This window comes from Larimichthys crocea, chromosome XXIV (assembly GCF_000972845.2).
Source record: "Larimichthys crocea isolate SSNF chromosome XXIV, L_crocea_2.0, whole genome shotgun sequence".
Classification (NCBI taxonomy): Eukaryota; Metazoa; Chordata; class Actinopteri; family Sciaenidae; genus Larimichthys; species Larimichthys crocea.
In genome coordinates this window covers 16,849,401-16,866,652 of record NC_040034.1, presented here as the reverse complement: position 1 = coordinate 16,866,652, position 17,252 = coordinate 16,849,401, and the positions used below count along the sequence as shown (strand labels likewise).

Here is a 17,252-nt window from a genome sequence, read left to right as displayed (position 1 = left end):
GATTGAGGCAGTTGCCAGTAAATTTAGAGAATACTCTTATGATGTTGAGCAACCCATTTATTTCATTATTTAGTTTTAATAACAACAACTGATTGCTGGGGATAGAACCCATGAGCAGATTAAATGGAGGTGATATTGAGCTGTTTGTTTGAGGATGAATTAGATTGGGAATAACTCCGCCAACATATCTACAGATAAAAGGATGCAATATCAGAGTAAAATACTGTAGGTAGGTCCAGTGATGTATTACTTTCATCTAGGTATCAAGTCTCAAGTAGCAGCTTAAAACAACTTGACCGTACTGATCCTGGTGACCATTTCCTTCGCAGTCCTATTTTTTGTGTTGCTTTACTGTCAAGCCCCTTCCTTAGAGATACCAGGTCCCACCTTGCACACACCAGATATCACAATTTTGATATCATCAAAGGAAAGATGCCCCCGGGCCTATAAAGCAATCTATCCACATTTAATCCCTTTTTGCAATGACCTGATGACCAGATAACAGCCGATATATTTTTCACTATTCATGCTACATACAATGCATGTGTCATACGGGAGTTTGACCCTTTAACTGTTGGTTAAAGATTGGTTCTTTAAATCCATTTACAGCAAACTGGGAATTATAGTGCAGTAGATTGCACATATAGACAAAAAAGTATATTTTCCTGAAGACTGTGTGCATTAATATTTTTAAGAAAATGAAGAATGAAAGATACATTACATTTTATTTTTTAAAGTAAACAAACAGATACTTGCATTCACAGTTTCTCACCACAATGTATTGTGTATATGTTATACCCAATACACATACACTGAATTCTCTTCCTGCTGATTTCTGGAAGAAATCTATATTTATTACATCCGTGTTTGCTCGTTTGCAGTTGTCACATTCCATACATTTGTTGTCGCATTACTATGTTTGTTTACCCGTTACCTCCACCAGTTGTCAGTGAAACAGCATGAAACCATCAGCAGGATTGTAGATCACCTCAGCAGAGTGCATTTGTCTGTGCATAGATGTCCATCCGATTCAAACTCAAAACAATGATTGTGCTATCAGTGTCCAATACTCTACTGGGTACCATTCATTTGTTTACTCATGTACAGAGACTAACATTTTTAGCGAGTGACATGAGTGATTTTTCAGTTTCATTAGTAAATATCTTTCATCCTGTGACATTAACAAATAGTGAGTGGTGTTAATGTGTATTTTGAGTAAAGAGCAATCAGCCAAGAAGACCAAACTGCGTCTAAACAGGCCTGTCATAAGAAATCAATTTGTCAGTAGCAAAGGCAGCAGATGATAAATCATAATTAGTCATCTGTCATTGTAATTAGACCTTTAATGTATGTGCTCATGAGAACCCATGATGTTACTCTGACAAACTTGTTTATTATTTTTTTTATTCATCCAAATGAAATATTTCCCCAAAATGTGTGTTTTCACACATTACAAGTTAGTACAATGGCATACGTGTAAATCAAATTACTATGAAGCTCAATGGCATAAGCTAATGGAACAGTGTGTGTCTGTGTGTGTTTGTGTATGTGTGTGTCTATTTATACCCTCAGGGACTGTTTGTCCCTGATAATGAGCTGTCAGCTGTTAAATATACTCGCTTTTGTCCATATGCTCTGCTATATGAGTTTGTCTCCCCTACAGGAAAGCAGAATGAGCCGCGTTGAGATACAGATTTTCACATCTTTTCCCCACATTAGAACGGAAATTGGCTGAGTGGCCCTTTAAGTCTGATATCATGACTTACAATCTGCTTATCTAACGGTATCAAAAGGGTGCTGTATGTTGCTCTGCAGAAAGAGATGGATACGGTGTGATTAATGGGTAAGATAGTAGAGTGTGGATTCATAAAACACTCTTGAACGCGCTGCTTCTCGGTGAGCTCTCACAGACTGCAGGTACAGAGTACAGCAGTCACGAGAAACATCTACTTAGGTAGGCAAGTATCTACACACACACACACACACACACACTCACACACAAACTCAGCAAGGGTTGATACAATGATGTACAACATTACCGCAGCTGTCCTATGGGAACTCAAGTGAAAGCATGACTCAACCCGTTTACCAACACCACACATTGAGTCAGCACATTAACAAGAGACAGACTAGTCATAATGAGACAACTGATACCTGTACATGGACATATACATACTGTATCTAACAGCTTCCAGGATATGGTTGATGACACGTCATTTATGGTGTTGTCTGGCTCTCTGACACTTGAACAGAGACTGCACTGACTGGGTGTGGTCAGGTGTTGTCTAAGGAAATCAGACAGCTTTTTGTTTACCAAAGGTAAGAACAAAGGACAGACATACATGGAATAGATATTGTCTGTATCAGGACAACAAAAATATAGTTAGATTGTAAACATATAGGAAGAATGTGAATCCGGGAGGATTTCAAGCAACTTCCTAGTGATGCCAAAAAGGAGTGGACATGAGCCAGAACACATCCCGTCCACCATTAAAAACCTCACAAGGATGCCATTCACACGGATACTGTAAGAGAAAGGAAAAACACAGAGGAAAAGGGAGAGAGAGAGAAAAAAGAGGAGTGCTGCTGAGTGTCCTGCAGGATGAAGATCCAAAAACATCTCAAATGAGGCACCGCCAGCCCGTAGAGACGGTGGGAGGTCCAGAGAAGAAAACGCTGAGTGAGAAAAAAAAGGATGAGGAGGGGAATCTATAGAGCGAGGGAGTCACAGCCTGTGACCCAGTTGAGCTTTGTTGCTCAGCATGACCTCATTCTGACTGCACAGTGGAACAGATCTGAAGCCACTGCAGCTGTTTCAGTCAGGCACAGCATGGTAAAATGTATAACGTGTGCATTTCAGATGATTTCTGCTTGATTTTAAGTAGATCTCGCTGGATTTCACTGCGCTGCAATAGCAATGGTGCTACTCTGAAGGCTGTTAAGCAATGTGTATCATAAACGTGTTACTAGCAGTATAAAAACACCCGTGGAGTCACAGGCAGTTATGTGCTAGTGTGTGTGTGTGTGTGATCTCAGGTGATGTAGAGCTTACAGACAACAGGCTAGTTGGCCTTAATCCTGCATCAGAGCAGAAGTGCAGCTGTGCGTGTATGTGTGTTATTTGTGCGTCATGTGTAGCACATTAACAGGCATGCATAGGACCGCACACAAACACACAAACTGTACATGGCGGTGTGATAAGCTTGTTAGCGAGGCTTTGGCTCAAAGGAAATATCTGATCGTGCCTACAGTATCCAGGCAGGATTTGTTCCTGGGATTGTGTGTGTGTGCGTGAGTGTGGAGGTTGGGGGGAAAAGGAAAAGAAACATTCTCAGATATGTCTGTGTCAACTTCAAAACAAGTTTAATTGACATTTTTGATTTCAAGTCACATTTAACAAATTATAGCATGGTAATATGCTGAACAATGCTGGTGAAACATTACTGCATGCTGATTTTAGCATTTGGATAAATTACTAACATACCACTTTGCAGCAGGCTGCCGCTCTCAGTCTTTTTACTTACATTGGACCTTTTCCATACACTAAGCAGGTGGTGCTCTGTATGTTTGTGTACCATTCAGTGTGTTTAAAATATCAAAGCATTCTGTTATAGATCTGTGTTCAGTATTACAGTAATCAAGTGTCTTGTTCCAGCTATTTCAATGGTTTGATTTCCAAGATACCATTTCAGAGTGTTCTGTAGGCAACACTATCATTAATCTAACTTGTTTATGTGGCATCTTATTTCATCTTATTTAATCTGATCGTTGTTATCAGCCTAACTTGTCCTTCAGGAAACCTGGGAAAGATTTTGGCAACACAACACTGCCAGCAATCCTTGAGGACCGATTCAATCATGCAATAAACCACTGTTGAGTACCGATGCCAGACGTGGTTAAACATGCGTGAATTACATTCAGAGGTATTTACTTACCCTGATTTCTTCCCTTCCCTGGCGTATCAACAAGTGAGTGTTTGTTGAGTAAATTTGTCTTTTCGGTGACACATTCTGTTGGTGTCAATATCACATCCCCGCTTGAGTTTTTTCGCAACTATACTGTGCAACCATTTCTAATCTCTCTCCTGTCTCTACTTTGTCTCTCTGATATGTGAGACATGTTGTCTTTGCCTTTCGGAAGAAAGACATCACAGCTTGTTTCTTTGAGAGTGTGTTTGTCCATGCATGTATGTGTGTGTGTGTGTGTGTGTGTGATCATTATGTCGTAATCTGAAGCCATCTGGGTTGGCTGACTCGTTTGCATATCTGGGTTTAACCATTATAAATATTCATGAACAGGGTCTAAACTGGCATGAATATTCATTTTTGCCTCTGGGCCATAGACGGGTGGAGTGGCTGTGATTCCAATCAGCAGAATAGAAATTAACTCAACCTTTTGTGTGGTGGACGAGAACACTTGATGATTGCCGTGGGCCCCTCGGTATGCTTGGTGAGCTCCATATGTATGTGGATTATTACATTTGCTTTAGTCATATGGTGGCCATATTTGATGTACATCATACTCAAGAAATGGTGCCCTCAAGTTAGAGGGGCAGATGGAAACGAGAAACAAGCTCAACTGCTCTGGGATAAAACATTTAAAACACACCGAAAATACTTTGAAATGAGTGAAAAGCTGCAGGGCCAACTATCCACGAAAGTCCAACTCAGAAGCTGCAGCAGCAGTATTGAAAGTCAAGGATGGGTATAGAGTTGCACGATACTTACGGTATACACGGTACCCCGCGGTGCCAAATCATAACCGTCGCTACTATACTAGAAATTCTACACGATGGTACTACCGTGGATTACTATACTACCGGTGCCAGTCTCCGCTACATAGCGGCCTCCTCTGCTCTCCTCTCGGCTTCTCACTGCATACTACTCCTTTGTAAACAAACTAACATGGAACCGCAACCGAGCTACACAGCTGCTGAATGATTGGCTGTTTGCCTGTTACTGGTGACGTCCAGGGATATGATAGGCTGTTTCCGCACACTGGGTCCACCTGTCTGTTAGCTGATTGGCTGTTCGTGTGTTTCTGCCGGCAAGAACGAACTCCGCGAAGACAGCTCCGCTTCGATAGAAACTCGCTTCAAAACAAACAACAAGCTAAAGTTCTGTCTCGCCCAGACACGAGACAACACACTCACCATGGCAGAAGCACCGGGCCCAAGCAGCGAGTCTGCCGTGGCGTCTTCGTCAGTGGCAACACTAATTTTGCTTAAAAAACAAACGTCGTTGTTTCAAACTAACTTGTACAAATACATTGCAGTTTATAAAAATAATAATAATAAAAAAAGGCCGCAGTATCGCGATAATACCCGGAACCGCGATACTTTGTCTGGTATAGTATCGTGGTTACTCATTTTAGTATCGTGACAACTCTAGATGGGTAACATGTAAAACTAACTGTTAACTGTTTACTGTATAAGTAATCCAATTTTAATACATGAATTGGTCTAGTTGGTAAAGAAATTACTTTAACATAAGCAAGGTGACATTCACAGTTGCTGTTATGTTTCATTCCTCTTGTTGTGGCCTGTGATTTGGACCAGCTCTGCCTAACATGACAATATGAAAAGAAAATTTGGGTCGATATTTAATTTTGTTTTGTTTTGATCCAATATGGCCGACATGATTCTGTCTTTGAAGTGTTGACTGTGTTCTGTAATGACTTTGGATGTGTTTGCCTTTGGTGAAAATGGCAAACATGATGAGTGAAATGATAAATGTGTGTGAATATTGCGGCAAAACATGTTGACTGGTAAGATATCACTCAGATGCATCATCATTAATTAGCAATAAACTAAAGTACATGGGTTTTGCAATCCCTTTGAAGTCTGAACCTGGGCCCTCAAGTATCATAACTCTGCAGGCCCCTGGAGGCTGTCATACACCCATAGGACCACATCTTTTGCAATTCAAAATCATCCAAAGAGCCACATAAAAGCCAAATTTCATCAAAGGGAAGGAGTGGAGCTGAGGTAGGACAAGCTAAAAACAAACACCACGGCTCACTCCTGATAGGCTTACAGTCAGTCAAACAAACTCCAGTACATGATGTTGTAATACTTAAGATATTCATTATTTCACCCTAGATGTTTGATACTATTTATGGTTTATATAGTTAATCTGCTATAACTGTAAACTGTATTTAGTTACCTCTCTATATGCTGTAGTAGTAGCAGTAATATCATATTTGGGATTCACAGGGAATGGAAAGGAACATGTGATGAGGATATGTGCAGTGATTTATAAAGAGGACATCACATTCCCATCATGTGATTGAAAACAGATACACGAGTGTTCCTCTTCCTGTGAGTTTTTGATGCAGTAACTGGTCAGTCAAGTGTTTTTCCTGCTCCCAGTTGCTAATAAATACATTATTTTGAACAAAACTCTGAGACTTTTTATGCACACCCTATGGCAAAAAACATCACGTTTTAACAAACTAATTCATGGACCAGTGCGTAGGATTTAGTGACATGTAGTGATGTAGTTGCAGATTGCAACGCCCTCGCCTCATTCTCTCCTCCTTAGTTTGAAGAAGAAACTACAGTGGCAGAGAAATATGTGAAAAAAAGGTGTGTGTTTGATTTCTCTGTGCTACTGTAGAAACATGGTGGTTCAACGTGGTGGCATCTAGCAGAGTTTAAAATATCATTCTATGGTAACAAAAACATAATTATTCTTTCGTTTCAGGTGATTATGCACTAATGAAAACATGCATATTATATTCCATTTTTTTGCCATATTCTCTAAATGGAGCCACTAAATCTTACTGGACATTTAATTCAGCATGTTTTGAACATAAAAAGTGTGTGTGTTCGAGAGAATCAGGGCACATCAGTATTCACAACAAAGGGTTTAAGGAAATGCCAAACTATTATGATCTGTCATCTTCAATAATACGCACTCATACACACGCAGCATTGTTTTCAAGCGTCGTGGTGAAGACTGATAAAAATGGTAATTTGAGATCACAGACAGACACTCTCACTCAGATACGCCGCACGCTCACTTAAACATGCACCGCAGAAGGCAAAATATGGTAATTCACACTTTTACGTGCTTTCACACTTCTACCTTCTTTTGGATTATACGCAGTATGTACCTATATGTGCAAGCACATTCACTACAAAACACACACACACATTTAAAAGCGTGCAGAACTCACTCTTGTCTCTTGTCTGACAGAAATGTCACTCCGCTAAGAACGAAAACATCTGATGCAGGAACAAGAGGTTGTTTTCCGAAACATAGCGTGACTGAAGCGGTTGCCCTGTGTCTCTGTGTCCCTGTGTGTGTCTCTCTGTTTCTGCATGTGTGTGTGTGTGTGTGCCAAGTGAAAGTAGAGGAATCTGGAATGAGTTTAACGTCATTCAACCAAGCAAATGTCACACACACACACACACACACACACACACACCTAGACACAGAGAGAGAGAGAGATACATATACATACTACCCCAAGTGCTCTAAAAGAAAACACTAGGGGGGGAGAACAAAGAGCCTCCTTGAAGAATAGACATGAATTATTCACTCCATCAGATAAGAGGACAGAGAGGGAAAGAAGGAGAGAAAGAGACATAGAGAAAGAAATGGAGAGAGAGATGGAGTGTGGTTGATATAAAGAAAGAGACAGATGGATTGACAGGGACAATAGGATATTATATGATATTAGCAGTAGATATGAGAGGCACAGCATGCCATCATCTACCAAACCAAATCCACAGGGTATAAAAAATATTAACTCAGGTTAATAAATAAATAACTATATCAGCTCCTTCCTAGTCAAAATACATGGCATTACTTATCTGTAGAAAGCCAGACGCTTTGGAAATCAGGCTCTTTCTGACTTGAGGGTGAGTTTATCCTGTGAAAATCCACAGCCAGCAGTAGTTTAGCTGCAGCATCTGTGCTGCTTTCCACCCAGATACGTTTTATCAGATCCAAGCACATGACCTCTTTTGTATTCCACGAGTAATGCAGCGATGCTCTGGTACTTCAGCAGACAATCCAGATGCTTTATCAAATGTGAGGAAACTCGGAACTGGGGACTTCAGGTGCTTTATCAGCTGCAAACTGCTGTGGTGATCTGTGTTGGAGTGCTGTAGTGGTTCTGTAGTGGGATTGGCTTTGACACTGGAGCACATCCAGTACAGGTCCAGTACAGTGAATAACAACAACAATTTTTTTAAACCATGGTTTGATGCATACCTCCTAGTTACTGTGTTTGTTTGGGGGAGGAAATCTTCTTTGCTTGTCTCACCTTGTATCTTTCCACGAATAGACACATTCAGGTAATTTCCGCTTTAGCTTGACGCTGATTTTGGTACATTTTTATTTTAACTAATCGGGAAACGCTCCCATAACTTAGCTGACCAGCATGCTACAGTTGCAACTGCTGCACCAAAACCACCCAAACTTTACAACGTGCAGCTTGAGACCATGGACCTTTGTGACATGGTTTATGTCTTTGCTTTACACCCGTTACACCCTTCAATTTCTAACTAAAATATTGTAACTAGTTACTTTAGCTAGTGAGAAATTAGTACAGATCTACAATGTACTTTGCACTTTGCTGGAAGAGTTTTATTTTTCAGAGACACAATGTTTTTGCTGCTTTTTCTCTGGAGTTTCTTCACCTTGCCTTTTTTTCTATAACTTACATAACTGAATACTTTAAAACTGATACTAGAGTTTTGCACCCAAAGCCATACCCCGCATAAGTAATGCTGATCTCTGAACTGAAAACACTCCCTTTGTGGAGAGAGGCTGAAGATGTATTTAATCGTATAGTACTGTGGATGTTGTACCTTTTTTCAAGGAAGCATGGGGTTTTTAACTGAGGCTACAGAAGGTTTTAGAGAAGATATTCAGCCCTGTAGTTCATGTAGTAGAAATTTCAAAGGAGGGAGACAGAGAAAAGTGAGCGAGATCCAAAAGATTACAGGACAAACAATTGCAGGAAAAACATTGCAACCTCATCCTTTATTCAGTCACGCTGATAAGAATGAGAGACAGTAAGACAGGCTGAAAAAGGAAGGGAAACAAAATACTGGAGTGATTGCAGAGCCAGATTGAATTTCATCATTTATTCAATAGTCCAGGAGAATGACAGAGAAAGGCAGGGAGGTAAAGTGAGAGAGAGAGAGAGAGAGAGAGAGAGAGAGAGAGATAGAGAGAGAGGGCCTGTGAGGCTTTAAAAGACCCTGTGAGAAGTTTCTTATCAGGTTTCCTAATCGTCTTTCTCCATTTCATCCTTCAACCATCAGCTCCACAGCTGGCAGCCAGTCACTTGGGAAGGCGAGCCCTACAGTACTACAATGAGGTAATTTGCATTCACTTATGCCATTTCTGTCCCTTGTTATATTAAATCTAATTCTTGCTGTGGGGACACAAAACAGCCTAGTTAGTCACGTAAACAGAAGGATGTTTATGTATATTATCCCAAGGTTTTGCAGGCATTGATGATAGATTGGGAAATTTCACAGGATGAGGGATCAGTTCAGTGTCTGTTCAGAACTGGAAAGGACACAAATCCAGAGAGGGTATATATTTTGTTCATTGTTAATCAAATTCATTCACTGTAACACAGTCAGACTGAAGCCTTTCCCTTCTACCTGCCACACTGTGTGAGAATAATAAAAAATTAATGACCAACACATATATTTAGTATGCTCAGCAATATTTTTCTGTCTGGCGTGGAACCACAAGATTTGTTCGTAAACAAGTTGAGAGATGAGGCTACATATGACAAAATTGAATTTTTTTTTTTATTTCATATATCTACCATGCCTTAATGGGTAGATTCAAACATAAAACAGAAATATTATTGAAACCGAATAGTTTTGAATGAAATGGTAGTAATCATGTAATATAATGTCCTATAGTTTTGAAGATACAACTATTTCTATATTGCATATATATCTATATATATATATATACATCTATATATATATTTTTTTTTTAATCGGTATTGTAATATGATAAAACCTCATGCTTTGACTGATGTAAATCTAAGCTAACTGTTGTAAGTTTTTGGAGTATTGTTTTTCATTTAGAAATTATATCTGATTATTATAACGTATAAAACACTTCTCAAGAAAATGTAGTTCTGCTTGCTGGTGAAACTTTGGAGCTGAAAGCTTAGTGCGAGTGGTACATGTGGAAATACAGCTGTATTTATGTATTATTATGTTCCGGACTACAACTCAGTCATTCGTTTTTATTATTGATTAGGCTGCAAGTTGTTTTCCAGACTGATAATGAAAAAAGCAGTTATTGCAGTCGGCCACATATTGTTACATTGGTTTTGTTTTCTAAAACGCAAAGATCGTCTCTTTACATTTGCTATTATTTATGTAATATAAATAAATAAAATATATAATACACTTATATGATATATAATATACTGCAAGCAGAAGTGACACATGTGTCAAACTTGTATACACTTCCTGTTAGACTGCTATAAGCAAAAACAAGACTGGCCACATCTTAGATAATAACACTGTTGTTCACTTCTAATATGGTTAATATGCAAATTAGATTTATAATTAGTTATTCAAGGGGGAAAAGTCGACCTGTTATATTTTAAAAACCTTGAATAAAATGTGAAATATCAGCAAAAAAGAAAGTGGGATCCTAAACCCTGTATTGACTGCTGTGTCATCGTCTACATGTCCGATGCTCTTTCCCTGATTCTGCTTCGATAAAATAGTTTTTATTCAGCCCCAACAAATGTGGCCATTTGTTTCAGACGAAGCCCAGGGTGACACAGGAAAGGTCCTGACTGAATAATGTGACTGCGGTTCTAATTTGTCTTCAAACCTGTTGGGAAGCCAGCGACTTGTTATCTGTTAGCAGCTGTTGCATTCAGAATGACAAGAACCCAGCACAACACAGTCTACACACCTGGTCACCTACACACACACACACACACACACACACACACACACACACACTGGGCCAGGGCTAGCCAGATGCTGCCCAGACAAGGTAATAGAGAGGAGGAATGGATGGATAAAAGGAGAGAGAACAATAAGGGGGAAGGAGAGAAAACAAAGTGTGAAAGAGAGAAAAAGGTGCTTGTTAAATCTCAAGGGAGAAGAGGAGGCGGGAGGTTTGAGTGTTGGGGGGGGCACACAGGAAAGTCATAATGGAAAAGTGTGCAAGGATGAATGATGGGATGGAGTGACAGGAGGAGAGGAAGTGGGTTGGTCACTTGGGAGGACGTTGGACGGATGGATGGATAGACGGATGTATGTGGAGGAAGAGCTGCAGAGAAGAGGTTGAATTAGAAAGAGTAACAGTGTGTATCACTCGGGAAGAGGACGGGAGGACAAATAGGGACACGGAGTGTAGGAGGGTGGAGAGAAGAGAGAGCAAGAACGGCACAAAAGAAAAGAAGAGAGGACGATGCGTGGCAAGGAGTGAGAAAAACAATGTGACAATGTCTTCCTGTCAGCTGACTTCTCGTGTGGAGAAGGGGGTCATTTTGTAGAGAGCGGTGCATCTGTCCGGCCAACATAGTTTTCAGTTGACAAAGAAGCCACAGTAGTGATTAGGTGAATATAACATCACATTTTTTCACATCAATCAATCAAATAAAATAAATGATCTCTCCTGGCTTTTATTTGGAAATACTCATCGTACATAACACTCAGTAAAACCATTAAAACCATTAAAACCAGTAAAACATTTTCTCACTTTGATTAAATGAAAAAGAAAGTTTCGATGTAAAGGTAATTAGTCATCTTTGAAGGTACTGGCATGCAGCTTTGAACTTTAGAGAGCCAGGCTAGCTGTTACCCACTGCTTCCAGGCTATAGGCCAACCTATACTAATCACCTCTTGGTTCTGGTAACATTCACAAACAGAGAGATCGACTTAAGTACACGTTTCAACTCACAATTAAAGGGAGATCAAAGTCTTGTACTCATTAAATGTGATATTTACTACCACATTTAATCAGTGCGAGACTAAACACTCCACTCCCTTGTGCAAAATGCCTTTTTTCTTTTGACCGCACTGATTCCGAACGAAGCAAAATCAGTCATTTGATTCTTGTTGCGGTTGTTTCTGATTTTTATTTATTTATTTTTGTTTTAAGTATCAGAATTCACTGTGTCTTTATTACCCTGGCATGACGAGGGAAGTTTTTTCTGCCGGCTGATCTCAGTAATTGTCAGAACTTTTATTTTGAAAAAAAAATATAATAATCGGGCCGTAGCAGCATGCTGTTTGATTGCTTCATTTGTCTTTGCCAAAACCCTGCGTCTTCTCCCCCTTCACTTTCCACATTCTCCATTTCTCTGTCTCGATCCATTTTGTCGCTCTCTTTATCTTCTGCCTCAACCCCCCGACTCTCTCTGAAAATCTCTCTTTTTCCGTCCCTCATCTCCTTTACTCGTTGATCTTCAATACTCAACACTACAAAGCCATGTTTGTCTCAATTCCAAATACATTAAACACACAGACCTATACACACACACACACACACACACGGACACACATATGTATTAGTCTGACCGTTTAAATGCTGTTTGTACAGCTCAATTCAGTTCACAGTGTGCACGCTGGGAGCAGCTTCACAGCCAATTCTCGAAATACCCCTACTGCGTGTGTGTGTGTGTTTGCTAATGGGAATATGGCAGTGGGTTAACTTTGCCAGCAAGCCTCTTCATTTGAGTCATAATGATGCCAATAGAGAGACAGATTGACAGACAAAACGAGAGTGAAGGACATATACAGCCAGAGTGTAATAGTGTTGCTGAAATTGTGCTTTTCGGTATAGAATCTTTTTTTCAGATGGGCGTGAGAGAGCTTCAGAAATACTGCTGTGGTGCCAATGAATGCCTGAGGCCTGACTGTGAAGTAGCTCTGCCTTCGTTCATACCTCAATGAGTGCACAAACATGTAAACACACACATTTGTTACCTCCCTTGTTAGAATAAATTATTAAATGCGCCCCCGCCTGTTAATTCCATTATGATTTGGGTGGAAATCTGATAGAAAACAACAAATTGCCTACAATTCCCATGATTAAGTCTGAATAAATTTCCCATTGAGTGCATGCACACACAGATACACACACACATAAACACACATGGATTTGATAGGTCTCACTCTTGGCAGCGAGCCCTGCCTCTGTGTTCCTTGACAAACCAGGGGCATAATGGATCCCACATAACGTCAGCGCACACACACAGACACACAAATACGCCAACACAGGGGAAAACACACAAGTGCGGAGGCATAATTGAGATGTTTCAACGCGAGAGCGAGAGAGGGAGAGGGAATCAGTGCGTGGTGGCACACATACAAATTCAGACAAACAAATCGCACACACACACACACACACACACACACACACACACACACACACGCACACAACACAAAGCCTTATTAGCTCCTCAATGAAGACATGGGAGCTTCATTTACAAAGGCGTTTGGTGATTATAACATGGTTAAATGTCCCGTGGATTTTATGGATGTTCACCACACTGCACTGTTTATTAAACAAATCGAGTCATTAGTTAAATATCTCTTTCTCATTGTTTATTTAGGTTTCCTGTTTAGCAGATGTCCTTTCCCATCCCTGCATCCTCATTAAATAAAAAAAAAAAAAGGTTTTTCTTCATGGAAAGTAATCCCCAGCCTGCGAACACAGCTCTAGAGAGCTTTGTCAACCCTGATCGAGTCGTAATTCTTTCCATATTATTATTTTTCTTTGGGTTGCAGATTAAATATATTTATTATAGGGATGTCTGTGTGAATTTTCTGGAGGACTAAAAGTCATGACACCTCAGGCTTTGATGCTTTAACATTCATTCTACTGGTAGCTCACCTGGTGGACCGTGCACTCCATGTACTAAGACTAAATCCTTACCTTAAGCAACAGTGTACTAAATGGCTGTAGTACTCAGTTAAAGTCAGAATGTTGTCATTTCTGTGGCATATAGGTGTAAATAAAGGTGAACATGCCTGAAAAAACAAAAAAAACAAAACAAACACAATATGCTCACTGCTGTAGATCAACTTTATGAGCCATTAACAATATTAAAATTCAAATTTTGTCTTCCTCCTCCTTCACCTTACGTCTCACCCTGTTGCACTGAAATGATTTTACACCAGAGATTAAACTTTTTTTTTCTTTCTATTATATAGTTATCATGTTTGATAATGTCTAGTACGGTTCAAACATAAAGCTATTCTTTCTCTTGACAAGATCTCAGTGTCACCACAGTGTTTTAAAGAATCGGATCATTATTCTGGTAAATGAACAATGATTCATAAAGAAGGTTCCTGTTTCAAACCTCGGCTGGGTCCTTTCTGTGTGGAGTTTGCATGTTCGCCCCCCGTGTCTGATTGGGTTCTCTCCGGGTACTCCGGCTTCCTCACACAGTCTCAAGACATGCACTTAATAATGTAACTGGTGATTCTAAATTGCCTATAAGGTGTAACCCGCCTCTCGCCCAATGTCAGCTGGGATTTGCTCCAGTCCCCCGCAACTCTGTTAAGGATAAGCAGTTACAGATAATGGGTGGATGGATGGATGAACCATCATTAAGCTACAGTGACCTTCAGCAACTTAAACACTCGGTTAAGATAAGGAAAAGGTCATAGTTAATACAAGGGTGAATTCTAGTCTTCTACAGGGAAGACGGACATCCTACACACCGTTGACCACCCCCTTCTGCACTAAAGGTTTGTGCTGTACATAAATTGTGAGGTGAACATTTGCCCAGAATGGCTGCAATTCCCGAGCCGTTGCGCATGTTGTAAGAGGTTCATTTTATTCCATTGATGACCCAAAATGCATATTCACAAAGCTTGATCGTCACATTTTCTTCCATTATACCATCAACAATAGAGGCCAGATTTCACACAACGTGCCAGTTGCCTATGAATGCCAAAGCTGGACATGTTTTTCTCAGCCTTTGCTTCTCGCTGGACTGGAACTTTAGCTGTCAGTTTACTTTACTCGTTTGTCCAAAAAAAAGTGTGTTTGCTGAGTGCAGTGTTCTTTTCCAGCAAAGTCGTGCCACACTTTCTTTCACACTTAGACACTTTCACCTCGCAGATTTCTAGTGTCAGCTGCTGATAGCTTCCTAGGACATCCAGACTTTTAGACTAATCTGCCAGTCGAGCAGCATCACAGCACTTAGTTTGAAATATATTGCTCTGGGATGGTACATTTTAGCTACCAATTAACACTTTTGTAACCAGCAAACTGAGGATTTTTAAGTTTATTTGTATTCTGAATAGACCCAAAAGTTAGGTGGTATTAAACTATAGAACTGGTATAAAAATGATAAGGCGAAATGTATCCCTTTTCGCCATTTAATAGGTGTAAAATATAATTGAACTAGAAACTCTCTGGACCTCCTTTACGTATCCCAAGACCTTTATTTTGACTTATAGTGATTTAGATTGCCACTCCCCACAGATAAAGATGGGAAACATTGAGAGAAAGGAGTGCAATAACCCTGCTTGTATGTACAGTTGACAGGTGTTAGAGTTACAGGGTCATTACCATCATAATCACCCAGTAATGCCACACATGGGAACAAAACACTCCTCGCTCTCCTTTTCTGCCTCTCTTCACCTCTCCATTCGACCTTGCAGCAATCACTCAGTATGCAGCAGATCTCTCACTAATTGCAAACTGGGTGTGTGTCTTTGTGTGAAATAAGATTAGTTGAAAACACAGTTTGGCAGTCCAAATTTGAAGCCGTGAGTGACCGTTTGGAAGTGCACGTTCAAGTCCGTGACATGACATGTCAAGAGGAAAGTGGTGGTGACATGTGGCATGGACGGTGGGCAGAAGTGTGCTGAAGTATGTTGCAGGGAAGCAGGACACACACACACACACACACACACACACACACACACACACAGCAACCTGTCACCAGTGCATTAGAAGCTTTTAGCACTTCTTAGCTACTCAGTCTTCCTTGAGACTGTGAAAAGACACATCACAAAACAATACACACACACACACACACACACACACAAACACTCTGGGGAATAGCAGTGGGAAATCATGTTTATGATGAGATCAAAATGGTTTGAGGACTTGGACTGCATTCAGCACAGACTGACAGAACAGCAATTTAAACATCATTTGCTGCAGCATAGAGCTGCTAGTCTTTTCCAAGACTTGGTGGGAGCCACAGACTGCAGTATTTAAGCAGGAGGTTCAAAAACTAAAATATGTGTTATGTGTTCTGACATTGTTTTATGTGACTGAACAGGCTGTCTAGTAAATGTTTCTTTTTCTACATGCTTTTCTTGTAAGATATGGCAGTTTTGGACAATATGAGGGGGCAGCCACACAGATACTGTTCTGCATTCAGACAAAGAGAAGTTAAAACAGCAACAATTAGTTGATTCATAGATTTGTTGTCACCTATTAAATAAACCCGACAACTATTTTAATATTCATTAATTGCTTTGAGTCATTGGCTTTAGGAAAACAAATGTCAAAATTCTCTGACATCAGCTTTTCTAATGTAAATATTCTCTGGGTTTTTAATAGTTGAATAGTAGTAGATAAACTGGATTGGAACTGAGTAATATTAATGGTGATTTTAGTTATGCCAAATTAATATTTAAACCTGCATTGGCTGATTTAGGTTCTTTGGAGGGCAGAAAACAGATTGTGAACACAACCTTGACATATCATCACCTATAAGTTGCTTATTTACACATCCAGCAGTTATGGAGCTGAGGTCCAGGCTGCTAAACAATGAGCTCACACTCACAGGTCAGTTGATAATTCTCATTACAAGTGACCACTTGAACATTATTTTTTATGTTGCTATTTGATTAATTGATATTATAATGTAACATTTGATATTATAAAGTCTGTATGATTAATTGATTCATTGCTACTTAAAGAAATTTGTTTGTTGGAAATGCACATCAGTTTGTAACTCCCCATCAAATGGTAACCAATTTGAGTGTATTTCCTACAAAGTCTGGGTGCAGTTTTAAGCAATTATCATTCTCCATGGGAGCTACACTCATTCTCTGTGACTGAACTTCCATTATAATGGCGGAAACTGGGAATAGCTGGATGTCAGCTGCCATAAAGTGAAAAAGAAACTCATTTATTAAATTTGAAACACAGAAGAACACAAATGTGCTGAGCTGCCGTGGTTTACCAGCTATTTCCGTGTTTGTTTAAGTAACACAGGGGGCTGATAACAACATATTTTATTTTGTATATCTCTTATTTGA

The 17,252-nt window shown here is 39.8% G+C and overlaps 1 protein-coding gene across 3 annotated transcripts in view; it reads left to right on the top strand.

Moving 5' to 3' along the window:
- The window catches only part of lrfn5a (leucine rich repeat and fibronectin type III domain containing 5a), a 115,045-nt gene that overhangs the window by 11,055 nt on the left and 86,738 nt on the right, over positions 1-17,252 (top strand). For 2 of the 3 annotated variants that reach the window (XM_027275185.1, XM_027275186.1), the window contains one exon: positions 9,281-9,336. The exons of the other annotated variant lie outside the window; for it this stretch is intronic. The gene's annotated coding sequence lies outside the window, so the exon portion shown is untranslated. The remainder of the gene's footprint in view (positions 1-9,280; positions 9,337-17,252) is intronic. 3 annotated transcript variants of the gene reach the window in all.